At 42.8% G+C, this 15,322-nt stretch overlaps 1 pseudogene; it reads right to left on the reverse strand.

Moving 5' to 3' along the window:
- Nucleotides 1-1,226: 1,226 nt before the first annotated feature.
- The window catches only part of LOC111970524 (solute carrier family 12 member 5-like), a 314,999-nt pseudogene continuing 300,903 nt past the window's right edge, over nt 1,227-15,322 (reverse strand).

A 15,322-nucleotide genomic window follows, 5' to 3' on the forward strand; every position in this document is an offset into this window, starting at 1 on the left:
TTACTAGTAGACAGATACTTACTTGTAATGGCATGTGACACAGCTTCTATGGGCACATAGAATGATGTAACACAGTCGTTCCCAACCGGGGGTACTTGAGAAGACTCATGAAACCATAGGCCTACTGGTAAAATGCATGAGGGGTATTTCAGGGGTACTCCGGGCAGAGCAAAATTCAGTTGGTGGTACAGTAACCAAAAAAGATTGGGAACCACTGATGTAACACGTACTCCATTCTGTAAACCTGCCATGGGAGTGTTAACTTTACGTAACACGTACTCCATTCTGTAAACCTGCCATGGGAGTGTTAACTTTATGTAACACATACTCCATTGTAACACATACTCCAGGGAGGGAGGGAGGGTGATGGAGGGAGGGAGGGAGTTGGGGAGAGCGAGAGGTAGAGAGAGAGAGGGAGAGGTAGAGAGAGAGAGGTAGAGAGAGGTAGAGGTAGAGAGAGGTAGAGGTAGAGAGAGAGAGAGAGAAAAAAGAAAAAAAAAGAAGGATACAGTTCTCGTCTCCAGACCGGTTATTGGGCGGCCCGGGCATATTGAGGAGCACCAGCTTGGCCTCTGAGGATTTCTTCACGATGACACCGTTCAGCCTCAGTGCCGTGTGCATGCGCCTCACATTGGACTGGTTTCTGGTGGAAAAAAACAAGATGGTCTCTACTAAAGCTCCAAACCAAAGCTTAATTTGGTCATAATGCAGTATTCAGCATAACAAAATGTGGAACATCAACCTCTTCAGGCTACTAATTCACAAACAGCTGAAACAAATGGTCACTCTTTCATTCTGTCATTTCTGCATTAACTTTTTCATTTGGAAACACTCAAGACATAATCAACTTGTGCTATGCTGACTTGATCCATGGAATTCTAGAGGAAATGTATATGTTTATGTGCCAGACCTCAGTTTTAAGCTCCAGCAAAGTTTGAGCTACGGAAATACTTACAGGTTTTCCCACTCACTGCAGCATGGCATGGAGAGAAACACAAGGTTAAAGGATGGAATCCAAAACGCACAGATTTTTCTCTGTACTGACAGTGTTCTATCATGAAAACTTTACTGTTMACATGCACACTTAAAGTTGTTTTGGGTGAACTATCCTTTCAAGATGTTGAATTTAAACTGCTMCCATTTTGAAACCGAAAGTCCCAAGATGTGAAGAATGCCAATCAGAATGTTACTCTTCAAGAACTTTCAGTTCCAACATGGGAGTATACCGGTTTTGCCAAACCACACTCACGGCTTCATGTTGAAAATGTCTTTGATGCCCTCCGGCGTGGAGGCGCCAGGCGGCTTGGCCGGCTCACCGTCGGCCTTTTCTGTCCAGGTCATCTGGACCTGTGCAGACCCTGGGGTCTGGGCCCCCCCCTCGGAYGCTGGAGTCAAAGGGGTAGCCGGGGTGGCAGGACTGGTCGGGCTGGTGCTGTCGTGGATGAGCTGGACCTGAGTGGGAGGGGACACAGGGACAGAGGCAGACTGAGACCACGAGACAGAGGGGGGAGAGACGAGGTGAGATGAGTTGGAACCACAGAGTGAGTGTGAGGGTCAGAGGAGGGAGAGAGAGCGAGCCGTTATCAAGAAGGCCTTGCATTTGGAGGTCAGTCATACAGTTGGGCTGATTAAAAAGTAAGTCTGAAAAAGAATGATTGAACCAACACATCTGTAGCCTACTCACATTATTACGACTTGTAATCCAAGGCCAGAAATTCAAAGGCAGGCAATACTTTTCCTGACTTTTTCCCTAACWGTTACACATACGAACAACAAAGGCCTACGATGCATTTCCTGGTATCCCATGAAACACTTTGACTAGTTGAGAGCCTGTGTGAGTCTTGGTCCTCAGACTTATCCAGTCACTTCACAATACGTCTGGTAAATTACTTCTTGTAAGTGGTTGACCTCCCAGGTCAACACCATCAGTTCACAACGCCAGACCTTTAACCATTCCCTGACCATGCCTCACCGCAAAAAAAATAAAAAAATAACAAAAACACTGGTATGGTGAGTTGGAAGTTTAAAAATCCACTACTTCCGGGTTACTGACCTCAAAACCACTGACGACCTAATATTTCAACATCTCACATAACAACCCCTCACAAGTCAATTGACTGCTCTGCTCTCCAAGTCTTTGCTGGCGCAGGCACTGGCCTGTTAGCAGGAATTCTTAATTATAGAGTATACCCTGGTTAGAGTGAATGTGGCTCGGTCGACCGGACAGTATCAGTACCAACCTCTTCCTCTGGTTTCTCCACCTTGCTGCTCACCCCAGGCTGTTCTTCGGCCACACTCAGCTGGGTGGTCACCACCGCCGGATTCTTACGCCGGATGGATCCGCGGGATGAGTCTGTGATGCTCTGGATCTGTGAAAGGAAGACAAACGGCTGAATGAAGAGACTAGTATCCTTTTCACAACACTCATACAAACTGAGCCAAGCTGTATTGAACTGGCCTGCTTACGCATCCATCGTAGTTGCTGGAACCATGGTGGAGAGGACAATGAGGAAATAAAAAGAATCAGAGCCAGCAGCGTTCGGTTTTGGTCGACCCTATTGTGTGAATCAGGCATAGGAGTGCTAATATCTTGACAATATGATTGATAAGTTGTTTTGTGTCGTCTACACGGAGACAAAACAAGGTTTTGAACGTTGGCGTTTTCAGAACATTGTCTGTCAATGTAGACAATTCAATCCCTTTCGGGTGAAGCAATARTGTCTTCCCTTTTGTTCTTATGTCTTAATTGAAGTAATAGTTAGTTCCACTATGCCAAACTATGTCACTGCCTTGTCCGCTTGTTGCCCACTTCCCCAGGACACAAAATAACAGCAAGTAAGATGGAGATCAGAGGTTATCTGTAATGAGTGCAGTTCGCTTGTGGCTAGTTTGCTTCAACTACCTTCACTGAAAATGTTGGTTTTGAATCGCCACGTTCTGGTACGTCTGCCTCGTGATTTGTTGGAGGGGAAAAAAAAGTCTCACCCTTTTCGAAGTTACCAAGAGAGTTTGTCATTAATCCAAGACCTTAGTCACTGCTGTTGCCTAGGGTCTGGGATTCCCAGACTAATTCAGACATGGTTCAATGACATTGTGTTTTAATAAAATAAAAAAAAAAAATGTAATTCAACCTTTATTTAACTAGGCAAGTCAGTTAAGAACAAATTATTATTTACAATGACGGCCTGCACCGGCCAAACCTGGACGATGCTGGGTCAATTGTGCGCCGCCCTATGGGACTCCCAATCATGGCCGGTTGTGATATTGCCTGGAATCGAACTAGGGTGTCTGTAGTGACGCCTCTAGCACTGAGATGCAGTGTCTTAGACCGCTGCGCCAGAGTGTCTGTAGTGACGCCTCTAGCACTGAGATGCAGTGTCTTAGACCGCTGCGCCAGAGATGTTCTGTGTGACGCCTCTAGCACTGAGATGCAGTGTCTTAGACCGCTGCGCCAGAGTGTCTGTTGTGACGCCTCTAGCACTGAGATGGCAGTGTCTAGACCGCTGCGCCAGAGTGTCTTAGTGACGCTCTAGCACTGAGATGCAGTGTCTTAGACCGCTGCGCCAGAGTGTCTGTAGTGACGCCTCTAGCACTGAGATGCAGTGTCTTAGACCGCTGCGCCATATGTGTTGTGGAGTAACATGGAGTAGCTGTGTGGTGAATGTAAAACCATAGAAATAGAATTGTGGCAGTTTTCCATTCTAGTAATTATATTTCTAAAGCGGTACCTCTCTCTCTCGCTCGGTCTTGGTCAGGTTGATCTGCTTGAGGATCTGCGATCGCTGTTCCATCACCAGGGTCTTCTCATAGGTGTAGGCTGAGATGTCACTGTCGTGCTGAGAGAGGAGAGGCCTGGGTTAGAGCAACATCGAGGATGGGCAGAGACCAAAGAGGTTAGGTAGTATGTACAACTTGTTTTTATATGCAGGTTTAGAAGGTCTACGTGTTGGACAGCAGCACTGCATGGAACATTACATGGAACAACAGCTTCATGCATAAGGATTGCATGAATGCACCGATTTGTAAATCGCTCTCGATAAGAGCATCTGCTAAATGACTCAAATGTACACTACCGTTCAAAAGTTTGGGGTCACTTAGAAATGTCCTTGTTTTTGAAAGAAAAGCAAATTTTTGTCCATTAAAATAACATCAAAATGATCGGAAATACAGTGTAGATATTGTTAATTAATGTTGTAAATGACTATTGTAGCTGGAAACAGTAGATTTGGAATAGCCTTCATTTCTCAGAACAAGACTAGACTGACGAGTTTCAGAAGAAAGTTCTTTGTTTCTGGCCATTTTGAGCCTGTAATRGAACCCACAAATCTAGTCTAAAGAAGGCCAGTTTTATTGCTTCTTTATTTAGAACAACAGTTTTCAGCTGTGSTAACKTAATTGCAAAAGGGTTTTCTAATGATCAATTAGCCTTTTAAAATGATAATCTTGGATTAGCTAACACAACGTGCCATTGGAACACAGGAGTGATGGTTGCTGATAATGGGCCTCTGTACGCTTAAGTAGATATTCCATTAAAKATTTGCCGTTTCCAGCTACAATAGTCATATACAACATTAACAATGTCTACACTGTATTTCTGATMKATTTTATGTTATTTTAATGGACAACAAATGTGTTTTTCTTTCAAAAACAAAGACATTTCTAAGTGACCCCAAACTTTWGAATGGTAGTGTAAATAAAAACAAATATTTGTATTGTATATTTAAACAGATTTGTAACTATGAGAAACAGTATGATGGATTAAACCAACTCAGTGGACCTATGTTCAATGTCTGAGTAGGCTTCAGATGTAGGACCATGCAACAGCCCCTTAAGGTACTGTATATCTGTTATTACACACTGGACTTCCTCRCACCTGAAGCAGCCGTAGACAGACTTACCATTTCCACCACTTCAACCTCGGCATCGATACGCAGGTGATACAGGAAGGTGGTCAGGTCTTTCTTCATCTGGATGCTGTTGTCGTCCATCTGGGCCACGGTGAAGATGCGCATCTTACACTTCCTCCACACCTGTCGACAGGAAAGAGGATTGTAACCTGCTCATCTATAACCTGTTTTACGGTAATCTGGTTAGAGCCTTCATGATTTGGTACACAGTAGAAATTGCCATTGCATGTGTATCATTGGAGGCTGTTGGGAGGAGCTATAGGATGACGGGGCTCATTGTAATGGATGGAATTGGATAATTGGAACGGAGTCAAACTTGGTTTCCATTTGTTTGATACTGTTGCATTTACTCCATTCCAGCCATTACAGGGAGCCTGTCCTCCTATAGCTTCTCTCACCAGCCTCCACTGATAAGCATATTGATTAGTTAATGCGCTGACGAATGCTCTGCACCATTGTTTTACATTTATTTTTGTACAATATATTTATTGGCATTTTTTTTTTTTTTTTTTTTTCAATTTAACAATCATTAAAATATGACACAGATAATGCCCTGTTACTCCTTACACCTACACAAAACACCATGCTACATGGGGGCACATTGTGCAAAACCCTTCCCTCCCCAACACAGGAACCCCCCCCCCCCCTCTACTGGTATTAGCTTCACTTATTATCAATAAAAAAAGAAACAGAATGCCCTTCACATTCCATGCTAGAAAATACATTATTCAACAAAACAACAAAGAAGATAGTAGTAATGAGGCAGCTAAAGTGACGTCTCTAGAAACTTCTGAAAGTCCCCACAGACATCAGTAAATTCAAAGGGTTTATTACATAAATTGTATGTTATTTTTTCAGATGGAATTTAGGAAGATAGTTATTTTATGCTTGCTTGGCGGAGTGTCACTCTTCCATATAATAGCTGTGCATTTATTGGCTGCAATGACTGACAATTTAATGAATCTGGTTTTGCTACAAATATTAACTGGTAGAACAGAATCATCTCCAAGAAGTATAAGGGAAGGATGCACGATCGTTTTTTAACTGTACATTGCACTTTACTATATAACTGAGTGCATGATTAGTTATACACTGAGTATAGAACACATTACGAACASCTGCTCTTTCCATGACACAGACTGACCCAGGTGAATCCAGGTGAAAGCTATGATTCCTTGTTGATGTCACCTGTTAAATCCGCTTTAGTCAGTATAGATGAAAGGGAGGAGACAGGTTAAAGATTTTTAAGCCTTGATACAATTGAGACATGGATTGTGTGTGTGCCATTCAGAGGGTGAATGGGAAAGACAAAATATTTAAGTGCCTTTGAACGGGGTATGGTAGTAGATGSCAGGCACACCGGTTTGTGTCAAAAACTGCAACGCTGCTGGGTTTTTCACACTCAACAGTTTCCCTTGTGAATCAAGAATGGTCCACCACACAAAGGACATCCAGCCAACTTGACACAACCTTGGGAAGCATTGGAGTAAACATGGGCCAGCATCCCTGTGGAACGCTTTCGACACCTTGTGTCAAGGTCAACTCAATATTACAAAGTTAAAACATGGTCAAAGCAATGTGACCCATGTCTCAGAGAGGGTGTGTGGTGGGCAGCCTACCTTGTGCTGGCGCAGAAGGAAGGGCAGCAGCATCAGCATGCCTCCATCATGGACGATCCACCACACGTCGATGTGGCCCTCGGAGAAGCGCTCTCCATTGGAAGGGAAGGCAGCGATGTTCTTGGGCACCAGCAGGGCCAGGTGGGCGGCAGTGGTCTCCCTAACCAGCTCTACAGGACAGGACGGAGTTCAGCTAATATGAGTCTGATCATCACTCAAAAACCTTTATGGAAAATCTACTTCATCCTGTATCGGTGGTATATGGATTATAGTGATGATACTGATATTGTGGACCAAAAAGAAAAAAAMATAAGGATTATTTGTGATGATTTATCTACAACCTCCCCCAAAGATCCAGATTTGTTCAATCCAACAGACAGATCTGATTACTGAAATTACTCAGAATTTATTTAGAAATGTAAAATGGTAATTAGACAGTAATAACCTAACGCTTGTTTTTGTTTTTCATATCCCTTTACTTCCTTTACCCCCCCATTTCAATTGGCCATTCATTGTTGACCCCCTCTGTGACCCACCAATGAAATCTCTCCAGGTCTGGAGGTCATCGGCCTGCTTCCAGTTGCGCGGCCAGCTGACCAGCACCGTGTTGTGCATGAGGCCGCCCAGTCCGCTAGCCTGGAGCAGGTGGGAGGTGGCGTCGCGCATGTTGGACGAGATAGTGACCTGGCAGAAGCCTTTCACCTTCTCTGTCTCCATCAGCTTACGCAGAGACTGGAGCAGGGAATGGGGGTGAGAGAGAGAAAGAAGGGAGGAAGAGAGCGAGTGGGAGGGGTAAGGAGGAAGAGGGAGTAAGGTTTCTGGAACCATCTAAGCCACAGAGCCCTGCATGACATCTCAATCAAATTGTATTGGTCACACACACATATTTAGCAGATGTTATTGGTCACACACACAGATATTTAGCAGATTATGGGTCACACACACATATTTAGCAGATGGTACTGTCAAAATACAGATTTAGCAGATTCTATGCAGGTTGTAGCAATGCTTTAATTTTCTAGTCAACAGTGCAGTCATACCAAACATACAAATAAACACACAAATCCCCAAATGTAAGAAAGAATGAAAGAAATATTCAGAACAGCAATGTTATAGAGATATTAGTCTATTCAGAAAGATTCATACGTCCGAAACGTCGTCGGGAGAAGAGAAGAGACCAATGTGCAGCGTGTAATGTTTAATTTTAACATCAACTGACACTGAACAAAACAACAAAAACGACAAACAAACAGTTTGTAAGTGTCGACCACACTAAACAGGAAAATAACTACCCACAAACAGGTGGAACAGGCTACCTAAGTATGGTTCTCAATCAGAGACAACGATTAGCCGTGCGCCTCTGATTGGCGAACCATACCAGCCAAACGCCATAGAAATACCAAAACAAGACAACAAGAACACAGACTAGAAATGCCCACCCAAAACTCACGCCCTGACCAAACCGCAGCCTGAATTCAAAATGTATGAAATATATTTTTTTTCTCATCCATCTACACACAATACACATCATAATGACAAAAGTGATAACATGAGTTACAGAAATGTTTGCCAATTATTGAAAATGGAAATACAAAGAAATATCCACATCCATGTTAGAACCCTCTTAAAATAGAGCTGTGAGTGTTTCTGAGGCTACGTCTCTAAGAGTCTTTGCAACACCTCGGATTTGTACAATTATATTTCCCACATTATTCTTTGAAAACATTCTTACAAGCTCTGTCAAGTTGGCCTGTTGAATCATTGTAGCCGTTCTTCAAGCCGATTTAAGTCAAAACTGTAACTAGGCCACTCAGGAACATTCAATGTCGTCTTGGTAAAGAGTGTATATTTGCCTTGTGTTTTAGGTTATTGTCCTGCTGAAAGGTGAATAGGTCTCCCAGTGTCAGTTGGAAAGCAGACTGAAGCAGGTTTTCCTCTAGGATTTTAACCTGTGCTTAGCTCTACTTCGTTTCTTTTTATCCTAAAAAACTCCCTAGTCCTTGCCGATGACAAGCATAACATGATGCCACCACCATGCTTGAAAATATGAAGAGTGGTACTCAGTGATGTGTTCTATTGTATTTTCCCCAAACATAACGCTTTGTATTCAGGACATAAAGTWAATTTCTTGACKAWTTRTTTTGCATTTTTACTTTTTGCCATATTTTGCCGTATTGGAATATTTGTATTCTGTACAGGCTTCCTTCCTTCTTRTCACTCTGTCAATTAGGATAGTATTTTGGAGTAACTACAATGTTGTTGATCCATCCTCAGTTTTCTCCTATAAACTCTGTAACTGTTTTAAAGTCWCCATTGGCCTCATGGTGAAATCCCTGAGCGGTTTCCTTGCTCTCGGGCAACTGAGTTAGGAAAGARGCTTCTATCTATGTAGTGWCTGGGTGTATTGATACAGTGTAATTAATAAGTTCACCATGCTCAAAGGGATATTCAATGTCAGATTWTTTATTTTTTACCCATGTACCAATAYGTGCCCRTCTTTGCGAGACATTGAAAAACCTRCCTGGTCTTTYTGGTTGAATCTGTGTGTGAAATTCACTGCTCGACTGAGGGACCTTATAGATAKTTGTATGTGTGGGGTACWGAYATGAGGTAGTCATTCAAAAATCATGTTAAACACTATTATTGCACACAGAGTCCATGCAACTTATTATGAGAGATTTTAAGCATATTTTTATTAGGCTTGCCATAACAAAGGTGTTGAATACTTATTGACTCAATTTAAACCCTTTACAGTGCCTTCGGAAAGTATTCAGACCTCTTGACTTTTCCACATTTTGTTACGTAACAGCCTTATTCTAAAATGTATTAAATAGTGTTTTTCCCTCCTCAATCTACACATAATGACAAAGCAAAAATAGGTTTTTAGTAGGGGTGAAACGGTTCACAAAACTCACGGTTCGATACGGTACGGTTTCGATACATCGACAAAATGAATACCTGAGAAATATGTAATTTTGTATTTAGATTTTCCATTTATTATAATAGTAAACATGGGTTGCTTAAATTCCCAGGAACATATGGAAACAAAGGGACAACAAAAAACAGCAGTGCCTGCCTTATAACATGAAATAAAATTAGTCATTTAAAACAGCTTCATCAAGAGTGCATAGTCCAGCATCAGATATCAAAATGAAGTCACATAGCAGTGCCTTAAACAAAATAGGACCACTTGAGGCTGGTTACTTGAACAAAAATGACAAATAAAAACATTTTTATCAGATTTTCAAGTTTTTCTTTAAGAAGATTAGTCTATCCACATGATCTGCAGTGAGCACAGATCGTGTTGCTGTGACAATGTCAGCCGCTGTGGAGAATACCCTCTCGCTCGGTACAGAGGTCCCAGGCACAGCCAGGTAGCTGTGGAGAATACCCTCTCGCTCGGNGGGACAGAGGTCCCAGGCACAGCCAGGTAGCTGTGGAGAATACCCTCTCGCTCGGGACAGAGGTCCCAGGCACAGCGCCTTGCTAACATGGCAACATGAGGGTATATTAACTATTTGGTCTTCCACCATGTAAGAGGATCAGCATCCAGGAGAATACAGTCCACTTCCCTGTATGAGSTCACCTCCTCCTCCATGACCTTGACCTTTGACTTGGTTCCCTGCTRCTGGGTGGTGAACAACTCTGGAGGAGAACCCCTGTCGTCTCTGGAGAGGGGTTGGCTCCTGTTGTATCTGTGGCTTGACCCTGCAGAATTAAATTAGATGAAAATTACTATCTCTGAGGTGGCTTTAAAAATATGATTTGTTGTTGGAAATATATATCAGACACTATTATGATAATTACAATTATTACGTCATAATTAATTGTTAAATCACTAATTAATAAAATAATAAATGTCACATTAACAAAATATATACAATACCTGTTGTATATTGGTCACAATCTCTGCTGTGAGTTCGTTGTAGACTCTCAGACGAGCAGCAGCATCCAGGTGCAGCAGAGACTTGAACCGGGGGTCCAAAGCGGTGCTCTTGTCTAACTCTGATAGCAGTCTTGACACCCCTTACTGCGGGTTCATCTTCATCAGGTGCCACCATTGATTTCAGGGTCATTGTTTTCATAGGCAGGATCATGGAAACTGATGGAATGTTCTCAGTGCATATCAGTGTTGTGACTGTTCTGAGAGGTTTTCACACTTTGATAACTTCTTCTGCTAGGCTTATGTCATTTTCAGACAAGGTCACAATATCTTTGACATTCTTCCTCACAGCTTGATCAGTCAGTGTAGAATAACCCACAACTTTCTACGCAAGGTATCTCTCAACCATGTCATGGCTTGAATTCCATCTAGTAGGGACATCTTGGATTAGTTTGTGGTTTGGCAGCGCCAGCATCTCCTGTTGTGTCTTGAAAACATGTTCAGCAGTWGTGCTTTTATGAAAGAAGGATACCACCTTCCTGATCTGTGCTAGGAAGCGAGAGATTGGATTCACTGACGTTGCTTTTTGAGATGCTAGATTAATAACGTGAGGGAAGCATCCTATCTGTGGCCCCAGTCCAGCTAGAGCAACTGCATTTACAATATGTCTAGCGTTGTCAGTGGTCACAGGAATCGTTACATCATCCCTCTCCTACTTCCACACTGCAACTACTTCCCTCAGCTCTTCCCCCAAGTTTACACTGGTGTGACGACTCTCAAGGGGACGTGTTTGAAGGACATGGCTTTTTATCTCCCACTCTGCCGTAATGAAATGAGTCGTTACAGTAAGGTAGCTCTCTGTAGCTCTAGACGTCCAACTGTCTGTTGTTAGAGCAACAGACCGCATTTCTGACAACTCGCTCTCAAGTAGTTCTTCAGTTTTTTTGTATAAGGCAGGTAATAATGTCTGGGCAAAATGTGTACGGCAAGGAATAGTGAATAGCTCGACCACTTTAAATATGTTTCTGAACTCTGCATTCTCTACCACAGAGAAGGGTCTCATATCTGCCGCTAGGAATCTTGCTACTGCTGCGTTGATATATTTATCCTTATCGGAGTCAGCCGCATATTGTTGCCTGAAGGCTGTGGGGAGAAGTGGTTGCCGTTTCATTTTTTTCGCCTAGTCCCACCAATTGGCACTTTAAAAGCGTCTGATCGGTGATCACGATGGCCGGGTCTGCCCATAAGCATCTGTCGCGGCACCAAATAGAGTATCATGTTACTCGTCATTGCACTTCATAGGCTTCAGCAATGAACAGAGCCCACATGTTGGAGCAAGTTTATCGCACCACTCTAATAGCTATCAGCGCAATGAACAGAGGCCCTACAGTTGGAGAAGTTTATCCACATGCAGCTCTATAGGCACTATCAGCAATGAACACGAGCGCACATGTTGTAGAAGTTTTCCACCACTCTAAATAGCTATCAGCAATGAACAAGCCCACATTGTGTAGAAGTTATCCACCACACTCAATAGGCTATCAGCAATGAACAGAGCCTCACATGTGGAGAAGTTATATACACACTCTAATAGGCTATCAGCAGATGAACAGAGCCACATGTTGTAGAAGTTTAATCCACCACTCGTTGGCAATCTCAGTTATAGTTTACAGGGAAACCAAAATATTCCCAGACGGCAGACCTGAAAGATCCTGTGGCGTCTTCTAGTTGTGGCTCACCAATGCTTGTTGGCTCACCAATGCTTGTTGCTCACCAATGCTTGTTGGCTCACCAATGCTTGTTGGCTCACCAATGCTTGTTGCTCAACCAATGCTGTTGGCTCGCCATGTTGCTCCTTAGCATTTAGCTAACTGCTCATTTCTTTCATAAACTTAATTGCTGCTACGACGACGGTCCTCTCAGCTCTGTTCTCGCTGGAGTGAAATAACTAATGAGCGTAGCCGCACAAAGACAAATTTTTTTATTTTTTTAACTTTATTACTATGGTGGATATTTTTCCCACGTTAATTTATACGCCATTCGTTTATGCAATAATATTTTTTTTTACAATGAAATATATATATATATTCCTAGCTATAATATATGATTAATGTATTGTTCGGCAGTACGTACCGAACCGTGCACCGTGGACCCTGTAGCGAACGGTTCAGTACGAATACACGTACCGATTCACCCGTAGTTTTAGAAAAAAACTGCCTTGATGACAACAACTTGCCCAGCAGGTGAATGCTGACATAAAGGTGAAATGGACACTGACTGTAGGTACGGCTTAATTCTAAGTGCTAGAGTGGATACTGGAACAGCGATCGAAGATTAGTGCTGTTTGTGTGATATGTATGGTGGCAAAATGACAAACTCTGTTATACACGTGCACTGTATAAGCCTTAAACCTGTACATTCCCACTGTCTGTTTCTCTCATGTAAGAAGAAGCRATTGTTTTCCCTCTCTTGTTTCTGAGTAACTTGGTCACACGGCCAAAGACAAAAGAGCCTCTGAGACTGTCCACAGTGTTTGATCCATCCTGTTCTTTTCCTTTCAAGGACACAGCTGTGTGGAGATATGAAGAGAACAGGGGCTAGTTTGAGCAGCAGCAACAATTCTATCAGCAGAAAGGAGTAACAAAAGTGCAGCTTGTTCGCTATGTTCCCACCATGATCTCACACACCTGCTAAACTGCCACGTAGACAGAGGTTGTATTTTCCTTGTTGGTCTCTTAACGCTSCACTGTTKAGTGGATTGTTAACCYGCTCCAGATTTGTAAATCTTATTGCAGTGGGATTTTTTATTAGAATTTCCATGACATATGCAGTGGGATGCCATGGGATCTGCCTGGTATCTAACCTGCTCTGCCCGCTGGGCCTGGGGGTGGTTCTCCAGGTAGGTGCCCGCCAAGGCAGTGCCCACGATGGTCAGCCCTTTGCCTGCTTTCAGCTGGTTGGTCAGCGAGAGCAGACGAGGCTGCTCCACATTCTGCTCCACGTCTGTACTGACCAACACCAGCAGCTGAGGCCTAGAGGGAGAGAGAAGGAGGGACACAAGGAAATGAAAGAGGGAAGGAAGGAATAAGAGAAAGGGTTTCAACGTGTTGCTTTGGCAATGTACAAATATATATATATATATACACACTTCTGTCATGCCAGTAAAACATTTTGAATTGAGCACAGAGATGAAAAACAGAGAGAGATAGAGCAAGGTGACAGAGAGAAAGAAAGAAGGTGTCGTAGTAGAGGTGAGAAAGATAGAAAATAAGTGAAATGAAGAGAGAGAGAGAGGAAGTGTGCACTGAGGGCAGCACCCGGCCCCCCTACTAGAATCTGAAGTAAAATCGTCTACTGTTTGGCTGATGATCTGGTGGCTGTCTGTCACCAACCAATGGAGGCCTAGCAGCAGCAGCCTAGATTTCTGGCACAGATTCTGCCAGACCTTGGCGCCCTGACAGTAACATCCAGTAAGAGGCAAAAATAATGGTGGCTCGCAAAAAAAGTCCAGTCGCCAGGACTCACAGAATAAAATTTCCATCTAGACGCGCTGGTTGCCGCTAGAGACACAAAAAACTAATACATAGCTTGGCCTAAACATGAGCGGCCACAGGTAACTTCGCACAAAGCTGTGAAGCGATCTGAGAGACACAGGAAGGAAGGCATTACTATGGGGCCATCAAAAGGAACGTAAAATTCAACATACAATTAGGAATCTGGCTAAAAATACTTGAATCAGTTTTATAGAACCATTGCGCGCTTTATGGTTTGAGGTCTGGGGTCGCGCTTACGACGACAAGAATTTCAGCAAAGATGGGACATAACACCAAATTGAGAGCTGCTGGCAGAATTCTGCAAAAAATCCTCCGTGTAGCAAGTAGAACACCAAATAATGCATGCACGAGCGGAGAATGTAGACCGATACCCCTATCCAAATCCAGAAAAGAGCCGTTAATTCTACAACCCTTAAAAGAAGCTATTCCCAAAGCTTCGCATAAAAGCGATCACCTACAGAGAGATGAATCCTGGAGAAGAGTCCCGCTAAGCAAAGCTGGTTCCTGGTGGCTCGTTCACAAACGCACAAAACACACCCCACAGAGCCCCAGGATAGAAGCACAATTAGACCCAACAATCATGAAAAAAGCAAAAAGATAATTACGTGACACAATGGAAGAAGATTAATCAAATACAAAAGAGCAAACTAGATGCTATTGGCCCTAAACAGAGAGTTACACAGTGCAGAATATACTGACCACTGTGATGACCCAAACTTAAGGAAAGCTTTGACTATGTACAGACTCAGTGAGCATAGCCTTGCTATTGAGAAAGGCCGCCGTAGTCAGACATGCTCTCAAAAGAAGACAGGCTATGTGCACACTGTCCACAAAATGAAGTGGAAACGTGAGCTGCACTTCCTAACCTCCTGCCAAATGTATGACGCATATTAGAGACACTTTTTTCCCTCAGATTACACAGATCCACAAAGAATTTGAAACAAACCCGGTTTTGATAAACTAACATATCTACTGGGTGAAATACCACTGTGTGCCATCACAGCAGCAATATTTGTGACCTGTTGCCACAAGAAAAGGTCAACCAGTGAAGAACAAACACCATTGTAAATAACAACCCATATTTATGCTTATTTATTTTCCCTTTCATACATTAACCATTTGACATCGTTACAACACTGTATATATACAATAATATGACATTTGTAATATCTTTACTCTTTTGAAACTTCTGTATGTGTAATGTTTACTGTTAATTTTTATTGTTTATTTCACTTTTGTATATTATCGTACCTCACTTGCTTTGGCAATGTTAACATATGTTTCCCATGCCAATAAAGCCTCTTGAATTGAATTGAGACAGAGAGAGGAGTAGACATTAGAGACAGAAGAGGAGTAGAC

This window comes from Salvelinus sp. IW2-2015, linkage group LG11, assembly GCF_002910315.2.
Source record: "Salvelinus sp. IW2-2015 linkage group LG11, ASM291031v2, whole genome shotgun sequence".
Taxonomy (NCBI): domain Eukaryota; kingdom Metazoa; phylum Chordata; class Actinopteri; order Salmoniformes; family Salmonidae; genus Salvelinus; species Salvelinus sp. IW2-2015.